Here is a 12,351-nt window from a genome sequence, read left to right as displayed (position 1 = left end):
TAGGTAATCAGAGCATTAAGAGATTACTATTTAAAGAAAAACCAGACATCTCGAGTTAATAAATTTAGCACTTTTCTATGTTTGGGGAGATGCAGGAGTCTGGGTTCACTGAAATCGTTCCATTGATGTCCACCTTAACTATCTAGGGCTGAGCAACTAACACTTCACCTTTCATAAGAAAATGCCCTGTTGTGTTGAAATTTATTGAGACTTGATAAAATGGCCTAAAGTGCGGCCAGTTTTAGTAAATGTTCCAGGTTCAGTGAAAAATGTATAACTGTGTATATGTCTGTGTGTATATATATATATATGTTTTATTAAAGCAGAGTTGATTTCAATGTGTTAATTCCTGCTGTACAGCAAAGTGACTCAGTTATACACATATATACGTTCTTTTTCATAATGGCTTATCCCAGGAGATTGGATATAGTTCCCTGTTCCATAGAGTAAGACCTTGTTTGTCGATTCTAAATGTAATAGTTTGCATCTACCAACCACAAACTCCCAGTCTGTTCCTCCCATTTCCCCCCTAAAATGTATGTTTGTAAGGAATATGTACTAGCTTTGTATACATGGGTTATAGTGTTTATAATTTTCATTACTTTGAACTTATTAGTTCTGTTGTTCAATTTTTGTGTTTACCGGGGATTGTTTTCTTGAGCTATAAATGACTAAGTGTTAAATGGTGGAATTACTTTTTTGCTGTTCTGTTTATTTATTTTTTTTGCATGATATCTTTTTAAATATTGCTGTAAAGAATCCGCCTACCAATGCAGGAGACTCAGGAGACACAGATTTGATGCCTGGGTGATCCCTGGGTCAGGAAGGTCCCTGGAGGAGGAAATGACAACCCGTTCCAGTATTCTTGCCTGGGAAATTTCCGTGACAGAGGAGCCTGGAGGGATAGTCCATGGAGTCGCAGAGTGGGACACAACTGAGTGACTGAGGCACACACGCATATTAGATATATACAAATTTAGAAAAGTTATATGTTTCTGATTTAAATCTTTGACTTAAACTTTTCATCAATATGCAAATGTTTCTGTTGGAAGTAAGGTGTGGCCTTAGTTTAACTGCCTGACAAAAGAAAATTAAATTCCCTTAGAGCAAAAACTGCAGCAGACACTCTACAATGTTATATAGTGTTCAGTATTAAAAATGTATGAGACTAACTAAGTGACAAAATGATAAATAAACAATGTATTTAATAGAAATAGACTCATAGATGACCTAGATTTTGGAAGTATTTTATGTGACCTCTAAAATAATTGTGATTAATATATTCAAGAAAATAGATGTCAAAGTGGAGAATTTCACAAGAGAATTAGTTTCTCAGCTTTTAGATCTCCCATCTTACAAAGTGTGGGATTAGGAAAATGTATCTGAGAAAAAGACATGCAGAATGTCAGGCTTAATCTCTGTAGTTTCTTAAACTCCACGATTTTGGTCCCTCAAGTCCTTGCTGAGTTGGTAGCATTAAACTCCATTTGTCTTCCTAGCATTGTGAGAATGTTAAAGGGTTAGAATTGCTGCTTTCTGCAAGATCTCTAGGTTGACAACAGTTATGTGTGCGTGCTTACTCACATACAACTATTTGGTGACCCCATGGACTGCAACCCACCAGGCTCCTCTGTCCATGGACTTTCCCAGGCAAGAATACTGGAGTGGGTTACCATTTCCTCCTCCAGGGGATCTTCCCGACCAAGGGATTGAACTCACATCTCTGTCTCTTGCATCTCTTGTGTTGGCAAGCAGATTCTTTACCACTGTGCCACTTAAGAAGCCCCCTGATAGCAGTTACATACTGGCAAATATTTCAAGGAGAGACAGGGCAGAGAATGTCATGGCCTCATCAAAGTGTTTCTATCTTGTCTGTCATGTAGGCTGTTTCAAATTCTGGATGTCAATGCAGCTCTCTAGTATGTTCAAACAATTAGTTATCCATTTGCATTACAGTCAACAGTTATTCTCTGATGGAAGGTTAGTCTTTTACAAACTCCTTTACCATAGACAAAAGTGGAAATTGTCAGTATTTTCCTTTTAACCTGATAAGTTAATTGATTTTTATTAGTTTTAACTACAAATATATTGAGGTGCATTGTTATGACTTTTTCAGTCCTTTTTTCCTCCCTTTAATATCTCTTTTCATTTTTTTTCTCTACCTATTCAAAGTATAATGTAAGATATATACATTTCTAATATTTTAGTGGTTCCCTTGAAAATTTTAACATTCATATTTGATTTAACTGTAGTCTAAAGTTATCTTGTCTGTCTTCTGAAATAAATCAAGAATTTCAAATATTAATATTTTATTTTCATATACCTTCCCTCCTGAGTTAAATACTTTTATTATTTGCTATTTTAGTTTCTCTTGTTGATTTAAACCCTAAACATATACATTAGTATTATTTTATGCTTATTATTTCATATTTTCATTTAACATGCTTATCACTTTTTTTTTTTTATCATTCTTGAACGTCTCAAATTCTCCTCTGATATAATCTAATGTTGGTATTTGTTTCTTGAGGCTTTATTTTCTGTAGACTTAAGTGAGAGTGTATTGCTGGTAAAGTTTCTAGATTTCTGTTTGTATAAAACAATGGATTTCAAAGTATACACTATAGAACTCTGGGGAAGCCAAGATACTTTCAGAGGATTCATAAAACTCTTTTCATAAAAATACTAAGATCTTATTTGCATTTTCTACTTTATTGACATTTGCACAGGTGTTGAAAAGCAGTGTTGGTTAAAACTTCTGGCTCCTTAGGAATGTTTTGATGAAGCAGTAAAAATTACTAATTTGATTGTATTTTAACACTTGAAAACATGTTTTTTATTATTTTTTTTCAAAGAAGGGAAAATATGCATAAAGCATTTTACATACTAAAAAGTACATAGGTTGTCCAGGGCCGGCGGAGGAAGGGAAGCATTCATCCAATAGTTTGAAACTGAGATGAATAAACTACTTTTCATGGAACACTTCTTTTTTATAAGAACAACTGTCAGGCAACCTATCATTATTTAAATTTAGGGGACTTGGCAGAAAATTTATCTTCAACAAAAATGTAAACCTGCCACTTCAAGGAAAACAGTCAGTGATGTTCTGATAAATGTTTAACAACTAGCCCTCAGGGGACAAAGAAAGTTCCCAATTTGTAGATTAATAGCCAATTTCTGTGGCGTAAATACTCCCAGTGTGGTTGATTATAACTACTGACTTGATGTCACTGAACACAGTGTTAAGAATAGGTAATTGGGTCTCAAACCATTGCAAACTAACTATTGCACACTAGAGAAACGGTGCCAGTGATACAATTAGAGATTCTAAGTGGAAATTGGGCTTCCCTGGTGGCTCAGACGGTAGAGAATCTGCCTGCAAAGAAAGAGGCCCAGGTTCAGTCCCTGGTTTGGGAAGATTCCCTGGAGAAGGGAATGGTTATCCACTCCAGTATTCTTGCTTGGAGAATTCCATGGACAGAGGAGCCTGGCAGGCTTGAGCCTAATAGCTTAAGGCATGAGCCTAACAGCTTCCCAATAGATAAAGACTTTTCTGGAAAGATTGTTAGAGATATTAACAAATATAATTTTTATATTGTGTAATGAAATGTGTCAACATTTAGAAGGTCTAAATAACTCACTGATCCAATGTTTTCCAAACGACCAATGTATGCTATTACCACATCTTACCTGGATAAAAGATTTATTCAAACTTAAAGATAGACAAATCACTTTAATGTGGCAAAGATTATTTTTTGATATGGTTTCAGATTCTATATTACAACTAACCTTTAAGAAACTACCACTTATCAAGCTTTGGCTTGGTATCAAATTGCCTTAAAAAGACTATTAAAATACTTATCTCTCTTCTAATTATATATTTAGCTTTTCTTTGGGCTTCCTGGTGGCTCAGACTATAAAGAATCTGCCCGCAATGTAGGAGACCTGGGTTCGATGCTTGGGTTGGGAAGATCCCCTGGAGGAGGGCATGGCAGCCATTCCAGTAATATTGCCTGTAGAATTCCATGGACAGAGGAGCCTAATGGGCTACAGTCCGGTCCTTCAACCAAATCAGTGTGTCAAAATAGAAGGAATTTTTGTTTTCAAAATGGAAGGAAAAGTTCCAAGTCCAGAGTGACTACTATTGTTATCATTCAGTTGCTCAGCTGTGTCCAGCTCTTTGCGACCCCATGGACTGCAGCATGCCAGGCTTCCCTGTCCTTCACTGTCTACTGCAGTTTGCTCAAACTCATGTCCTTTCGAGTCGGCGATGCCATCCAACCTTCTTATCCTCTGTTGCCCCCTTCTGCTCATTCCCTCAATCTTTCCCAGAAAGATTGAGGTTTTTTTTTTCCCCGTGAGTCAGCTCTTCACAGCAGGTGGCCAAAGTATTGGAATGATTATAGAGAATAACAAGAGGGTCAGAGCTGAATTACTTTCCCTATAGGTGCAGTGTTAAGACAGAGCAAACCCTTGATGTTCCCAATGGTCTCGATGCAGGGGAAGGTCTTTAGTTTTGGAGGGGAGCAAAGTAAAGTGCCTTAAAGACAGCCAGTGCAGCCCTTTACTCTGTCTCAAAGGGTTGCATTCTAACCTTTTAGGACACTTTGAGGATCATTCTTCTGAAAACAGCTCTAATTTAATTAAATTCATTTTTTAACTGATAAATACTTCTTATTTAATTTACATGTTTCCTGGACTTGTTTGGCTTTATTAGAATAGCCTGTATTTGATTTTAAGTTCCCAGAAGGAAGAAAGTAGATTTGTTTAGTTCCTTTTGAAATGGCCAAGCAGAGACCACAGCCAAATTTGTACATAATAAACAACTGATGGTTAATTAATTTTCTCTTCTCTAGAGCCTGGTTTATGGCACAAAGTAGATACTCTGTCTTTCTTACTAATCTAGTAAAAGTTTACCTTTGTCTATAATACCCAGAAATTTATAGTAATGAAGAAAATAGTGCAGATACAAATATAACTACCTGAAATTCCCACTAAGACAATGGGTAGGGTTGCAAAAGTTTGATTGTATGTCAGTTGTTCAGGAGTTAAAAGACATTTTTCTTTGGGAGAAAATATCATACAGAATATTTATGTGTCTTGGTGAGGTCAAGTCTAAATATATCTGAAATATATTATTGTATAAATACAATAATAATGCAGTGTTTCTGAGGGAATCGTATAGTCAAAGTTGTCTGTCAAACAAACAGCCCATGTCAGTAGAGAAACAGTTGATCTTTTCCATTAATATACTGCCTTCTGGGTAGTAAAAACAGAGACTCTCTGAGATCTAAGCCACTGAAAATGTTCTGATATAGGAACTTGAGCGAGATAGGAAATTGGGACAAGATTACAGAGAAGAGATAGTGACTCTGATAAGGAGGAGGTTGCGGGTTCCCAGGTATCACTAGTGGTTAAAAAAAAAAAAAAATCTGCCTGCCAATGCAAGAGACGCAGAAGACACAGGCTCAATCCCTGGGTCAGGAAGATCCCCTGGAGGAGGGCATGGTAACCCACTCCAGTATTCTGGCCTGGAGAATTCAACGGACAGAGGAGTCTGGTAGGTTGCAGTCCATGGGGTCTCAAAGAGTCAGATGCAACTAGCATAGCACAGCAAGGAGGAGACTGAGGACAGAGGTGTGGACAGAAATTCTGGAAGTAGACAGATGAGTATAGATTTGAGTTTTCTGCCAGGATAATGTTGAAGGGAACACTGAGGTCCAGGTTGGTCACTCAGTCTCAGTGGCGACCACCTGTTATTTTCCTGCTATGTGGGCCCCACATTTTCTCTCCTTGATCTCTGGATCCTAAACACTAGCATTCATCATAGACATGTGCCTTAAGATATGTGAGATACTGCTCAGGGAATCAGGTCAAAGCAGAAAATGTCATGTTGTTCAATTTCTTATAAATCCTCATCTTGACTCATCAGCACTAAATTTAGAGTTCAACACTTAGGTATTTAGAAAATTATTCAAGGTAGAAGATTAACCATTGTAATATTTTGTTTCTAGTTAACAAAGTGTGGTCTGATGCAAAGGAAAGAGATTATTCCTTTCTACATGTACTCAGTGGTAAAGAATCTGCCTGCCAACCCAGGAGATTCAGGAAATGAGGGTTCAATCCCTGGGCGGGGGGTAGCGGTGGGGGGCAGAGATCCCCTGGAGGAGGAAATGGCAACCCACCCCAGTATTCTTACCTGAAAAATCCCTTGGACAGAGGAGCCTGGCAGGCTACAGTCCATGGGATCTCAAAGAGTCAGATATGAATGAGCAACTGAGCACACATATATAAGTCTGTGCTTTGAGTTTTGTTCTATCAGTTCCTCTTATCCTCAATATTTTCATGGTCACAACAATACAACCTGGAAAGAAAGAGATTGAGAACACAAGATTAATTGTAGGAAAACAGTTGAATATGATTTTTATATATCCACTTTGATGATTTTCCTTTTAAATAACAAGTTTTAGTGAATGCTTTCAAGAGACTAATACCCTGGAGTTGCCTATACTGCTAACACTAGTGACTTTTGGTAGGAATTACCAAAATCCATAACATACTTAAAATGAAAGTTTTATTTTTTTTTCCTTCTACTGGACAAAAGAAATCAAAATTGAGGGGGTAAAATAGATAATGATATAGGAAAATCCGGAGAAACTCAAAGGCTAACATTCATTACATCAAATGTTGTTTATAGGAGGGAATCAACTTGATCCCACAATACAACAATCTCATTTCCCACTAAACAAACAACCAAAGAAAAACAAAAAGCCCACATATTGTTTGGTGGTGGTTTATTTGCTAAGTCGGTCTGACTCTTGTGACCCCGTGGCCTATAGACCGCCATGCTCCTCTGTCCATGGGATTTCCCAGTTAAGTATACTGGAGTGGGTTGCCATTTTCTTCTCCAGGGGATCTTCTTGATCCAGGGATCAGATCCAGGTCTCCTGAATTGCAGGCAGATTCTTTACTGACTGAGCTATTGTTTACTAAAGTTTATTTTTCATCACCATGCAGATAGAAGTAGGTTCCTAACAGCAATGAGCTAGGAGTAGAGAAAATGAATCACACAATATATGTCTTTTGCTCTGTTTAGTCTTAAGGTCTATACTTTTTCATTGTAAATAAAGATAGCAACATTCTTTGTTTTCATGCTCATTAATCAGCCAATAACTTCATTGATTCTTCCTCTTAGACAACTCTATTCAGAAAAGTACCAAGATAGCAGATTCCCTTACTTACAAAACAACCACACATGTAGCAGTAAAGATTTATCAAAAAGCACACAATCTCTTCTTTTCTGCCTCCATCCCTTTGGCAGAGTATTTCAGAAACACTGCTGAGTACATTGGTGCTTTATAATAGGAGGACAAAAATTGTTATTTTTCTTTGGTAAGATGAAATGTTATAATAATAAAGAGTTAAATTAGTGAAAATCTCTTTTTCTTTTAAGAACGAGCACTATGTATTAATATGTGCTCAGTTTGTTGGCTTAAATGGAAATTGGAGGATTTTAATCTTTTCAAATTCATTTTAAGTTTATAAACAGTAAACGTCAGTCTTTATGTTGCATGGTTCTATCAGATGTAACAAATGCACAGAGTCCCATAGCCATGACCATAATCAAGATTCAGAACAATGTAACACTCTCCCCCAAGATGTCCTCAGACTTATACTTTATAGTCAGAAATAATTGATGCTTTTGAACTCTGGTGCTGGAGAAGACTTTTGAAAGTCCCTTGGACTGCAAGGAGATCCAACCAGTCAATCCTAAAGGAAATCAGTCCTGAAAATTCACTGGAAGGACTGATGCTGAAGCTCAAACTCCAGTACTTTGGCCGCCTGATGCGAAGAACCAACTCATTAGAAAAGACCTTGATCCTGGGAGAGATTGAAGGCGGGAGGAGAAGGGGACAGCAGAGGATGAGATGGTTGGATGGCATCACCGACACGATGGACGTGAATTTGAGTAGGCTTTGGGAGTTGGTCATGGACAGGGAAACCTGGCGTGCTGCAGTCCATGGAGTTGCAAAGAGTCGGACACAATTCTGTGACTAAACTGAAATGAACTGAACTGAACTGAACCACTGATCTGTTCTCTACCCATAAAGTTTTATAATTCCCAGAATGTCAAATAAAACTATTCATATTCATATAGCATATAAACTTTTTAGTCCAACTTGTTTCAACCAGTATATTTGAAATTTATATGTTGTTGTAGATACCATGCCCCCTTTTTTTTAAGTTCAGTAAGCCATTTTATTCTCAAGTAGTTTTTCTTTAGAGTTAATACAGTTTGACTACTCATTCTGTAGGTGAAGGACATGTGGGTTGCTTCTAGTTTTGGTAAATGAAACTGTTGTAAACATTCGTGAGCAGGTTTTCATGTGAGCATGTTTTTATTTTTCTTGTATAAATACCTATGCGTAGGATTTCTGGGTAGAAAGTTGCAGCATGTTTAACTTTATAAGAAACTGACAAGATATTTTTCTTAGTGGCTGTACCATTTGCATTTCTACCAGTAACGCCTGAGATTCCTACTTGCTCTTTTGCATCTTTGCCAGAACTTAATTTTGCAGGTGTCTTTGTTGTTGTTTTGTTTGTTTGCTGTTTGGTCATTCTAATAGATGAGTTCTTCCACCTCGTGTATGCAGTCAGGTCTAACTCTTTGTGACACTATAGACTGTAGCCCACCAGGTTCCTCTGTCCATGGGATTTTTCAGGCAAGAATACTGGAGTGGGTTGCCATTTCCTTCTCCAGGGAATCTTTCTGACCCAGGAATCTAACCTGGGTCTCTTACGTCTCCTGCATTGCAGGTTGATTCTTTACCCACTGAGCCATCTGGAAGGCCCCAGTAGATGGGTAGTGAAATCTTACTCTGTTTTAAATTTGTATTTCCATAATGAATCTTGATGTTGATTTTTTTGGATGTCCTTATTTGCTGTCTGTATATTTTCTTTGGTGAACTATTTGTTCACATCTTTTCCTCATTGTTGTTGAGTTTTCTTATCATTGAGTTTTGTGAGTTCTTCATGTATTCTCAGGAGAAGGAAATGGCAACCCACTCCAGTGTTCTGCCTGGAAAATCCCAGGGACGAGGGAGCCTGGTGGGCTGCCATCTGTGCTCTCGCACAGAGTAGGACACGACTGAAGTGACACAGCAGCAGCAGCAGCATGTATTCTCAATACAAGTTCTTTGTTAGATAAGAAATTTAAAATATTTTCTCTGAGCTTGTGGCATGTTTTTTTTTTTTTCATTCCCTTTCAGAGACCAAATATTTTTAATTTCAATGACCTAATTAATCATATTTTTCTTGTATGCATTGTGTATTTGAGGTCATGTCTAAGTACTCAGGGCCTAACCTGAGATGTCGAAGATTTTCTCTTACACTTTTATATTTTACATTTATGCCTGTGATCCATTTTGAATCAATGTTTACATAAGATGTACAATATGTATTAAGATTTTTTAAAAAAATATGGATGACCTATTGTCCCAACACCGTTTGTGGAAGACTATCATTTCCTTACCAAATTGGTTTTACACTCTTTTTCAAAATTCAGTTGCACTTTGGTGTGTAAGTCGATATCTGGATTCTATTCTGATCCATTAATTTATATGCACATTCTCTTGCCAAAACCACACTCTTTAATTACTGTTGTTTCTAATGAATTTTAAATTAAGTACTGTAAATCCTCCAATTTTATTTTGAAATTTTGGCCACTGTCATTCCTTGATTTTCTGTAACTATAAAATACCTCTTTTCATCCTTTTTCTTTTACTTAATCTATATAATTGTATTTAAATTGTGATTTTGCAGCCAGCTTGTAGTTGAGTCTTTTTGAAAAATCCAGTCTGATAAGTTTTAATAGTTCTGTTAAAAGCATTCACATTAATGCAATAATTTCAATGGTTCACCAAGTCAATCATTTTATTACTTTTCTATTTTTCTCCTCTGATATTTGTTCCTTTCATATCTTCTTTTGGGTATTTGAATTTTTTTAGGCAATTAATATGTATTGATGTTTTGCTGCTACTGTTTTGTATTATTTTTTAATGGTTACTCTGGGGATTACAATATACATAGCTAATTTTTATAGTCATCTTAGAGTTAATATTTTACCACTTAGGATAAAAAAATAGAGGCTAATGCAACCATTCAGGAGATCAACAAGGAAAGACAGGAATAACACTGTAGATCAATGGGACCTAACACACAGAAACACTACCCAACAAAACTAGAATACACATTCTTCTCAAATACATGTGGAACATTCTCCAAGATAGACCTCATGTTAGGCCATGAAACAAATCTTCTCCGCTATGTTGTATTTTCCAAGTATATTACATCTATGTACATTGAAACATTCTCCCCAGACAATGTTATATTTTTTTTATTACAACAGTGAAATATATGTTAGAAACTTAAGAAGAAAAACATAACCTCTTCTGTTTTCCAAAATGTTTACCATTTCAGTCATTCCTTTTCATTTCTGAAGTTCCAAGTTTCCTCTGGTGTCACTTTCTTTCGCCTAAATTTATGGGAAGATCAATAGAGACAATTCTCTTCATTTTCTTCATCTGAAGAAAGTTTTCTTCATTTCTTCATTTGCCTTCATTCTTGATAAAGTTTTTTCTCTATATAAAATTCTGGGTTGACAGTTCGTTTTACTCAGCACTTTAAAAACATTATTTGTTTTGTGTCTTTCATGGTTTCTAAAATTTGAAGTCATTCGAATCATTATTCTGCTATATATAAAATGCAATATCTCCTTACCACCCCCACCACAACAGCTTTCAAGATTTTTTCTTTGCCTTCAGTTTTCAGCAGTTGATTATAGAATTTCTACATGTGGTTTTCTCTGAATGATCTAGTTGGGGGTTTGCCTAGTGTTTCAACTTGCAAGTTTATATCTTTCACCAAATTACTTCTATAGATAATTTTCTAGAAGCTTTACATGCATTCATTCCTAATATAAGATGAACTAATGGCTTATGGTTTGATATCTGGTCACTTCTGAACCATGACTAGCTATCAGTACTTGATCCCCCAGAACCTGCTTTTTTAAGCCTCAGTGAAGCCTCAGAAGTGTTCTTACCATAGCCAGTAACCAGTCAGGTATTGCTCATAAATTGAAACTCATTGCCACCTCATAATCTAGGGATCCTAAATCTCCCCTCCTATTAAGACAGTCCACTAGGAGCTATGGAGGTGGATCATATCCCTTTGGTTCTGAGTGGTGTTACTTTCAGTGAGGTGAATTTTGATGCTTTGTGATAACCTACAATATGGGGTATTTAATTTATAATTAAACGCTATAGTGTTTTTTGCTGGACTGAATGTATTTTAAAGGTGCTGTTTTTACCACTTATGGCCCACTTTCAGTCCAGTAGTCAGAGAAACTGATTTCTAGTTTCAAAACTTTTTTTTTTCCCCTAGAGAAGACCAGACGATCTTAGTGACCTTTTCTATCTGTCTTTGTTCCAAAACTAAAAATTAAATTTTCTCTTCTCAGCAACAGGAATGAGAGAAAAAGAACAGAGTTCTAAAATTGAGGCTGAGAAATAACCCAGGTTTAGGAAGGGAGGAGAAGTGGGCATTTTGGGGAAATGGAAGAAATTAAAATGAGTGAGGTGCTTAGGATGGCTAGATCTGGGGAAAAAGAATAGTCTGGGGTTTGGGTGTATATCCTAGCAATCAAGGAGCTACCACCTGGGTATATAAAGCAACTGAGACCCTGGGGCTTCCTGCTAGAGGATGATGGCTTCTTCAGTAGAGGTACCACCATTAACCGTATGCATCGTTCCCTTTTCCTTTCTGTTTGTTTGGATCTCTTATAGTGTTCATGTGTTGGAGAGACTTCTTTTGGTACCCAGTGCTGACCCATCTCTGTGTGCAGACTGGTTCCTGGGACCTCTTCAGCTGAAAGTGGTGAGAAGACCAGAAAGCTCTTTCTGCATTACTATCCAGTAAGTCTGACTACTCCTGAGCAAGAATGTGGGTATATCTTCATCCCTTGGGTTCTTTGAGGTTAGCACATAGATTTGGGAAATTGTCATCTCTTTGGTTTTATGAAAATAGATCAATATTTGGGCTCATTTACCATTTTCTACTGGGCTTCCCTGGTGGCTCAGAGGTTAAAGCGTCTGCTTCTAATGCAGGAGACCTGGGTTCGATCCCTGGATCGGGAGGATCCCCTGGAGAAGGAAATGGCAATCCACTCCAGTGTTCTTGCCTGGAGAATCCCATGGACGGAAAAGCCTTCTCTAAAATAAACAAGCTCCAAGTGCCATACTGTTCAGTTGGAGAAATCAGAAGCTGTGACAGAGGGGCAAGGACTTCTAGTTATGT

The 12,351-nt window shown here is 37.1% G+C and overlaps 1 long non-coding RNA gene across 1 annotated transcript in view; it reads left to right on the top strand.

Moving 5' to 3' along the window:
* LOC147374666 (uncharacterized) overlaps positions 1 to 11,969 on the top strand; it is a 70,088-nt gene extending 58,119 nt beyond the window's left edge. The window contains exon 2 of the long non-coding RNA XR_015163012.1: positions 11,841 to 11,969. This is a non-coding gene — a long non-coding RNA (uncharacterized LOC147374666). The remainder of the gene's footprint in view (positions 1 to 11,840) is intronic.
* The last annotated feature ends 382 nt before the right edge of the window (positions 11,970 to 12,351 follow it).

Source organism: Bos grunniens, chromosome 4 (genome assembly GCF_055505025.1).
Source record: "Bos grunniens cultivar Pamir isolate PY7600 chromosome 4, Bosgru_T2T1.0, whole genome shotgun sequence".
In the NCBI taxonomy this organism is placed as follows: domain Eukaryota; kingdom Metazoa; phylum Chordata; class Mammalia; order Artiodactyla; family Bovidae; genus Bos; species Bos grunniens.
Note: the sequence above shows the minus strand (reverse complement) of the source record. Positions and strands in the feature narration are given on the sequence as shown.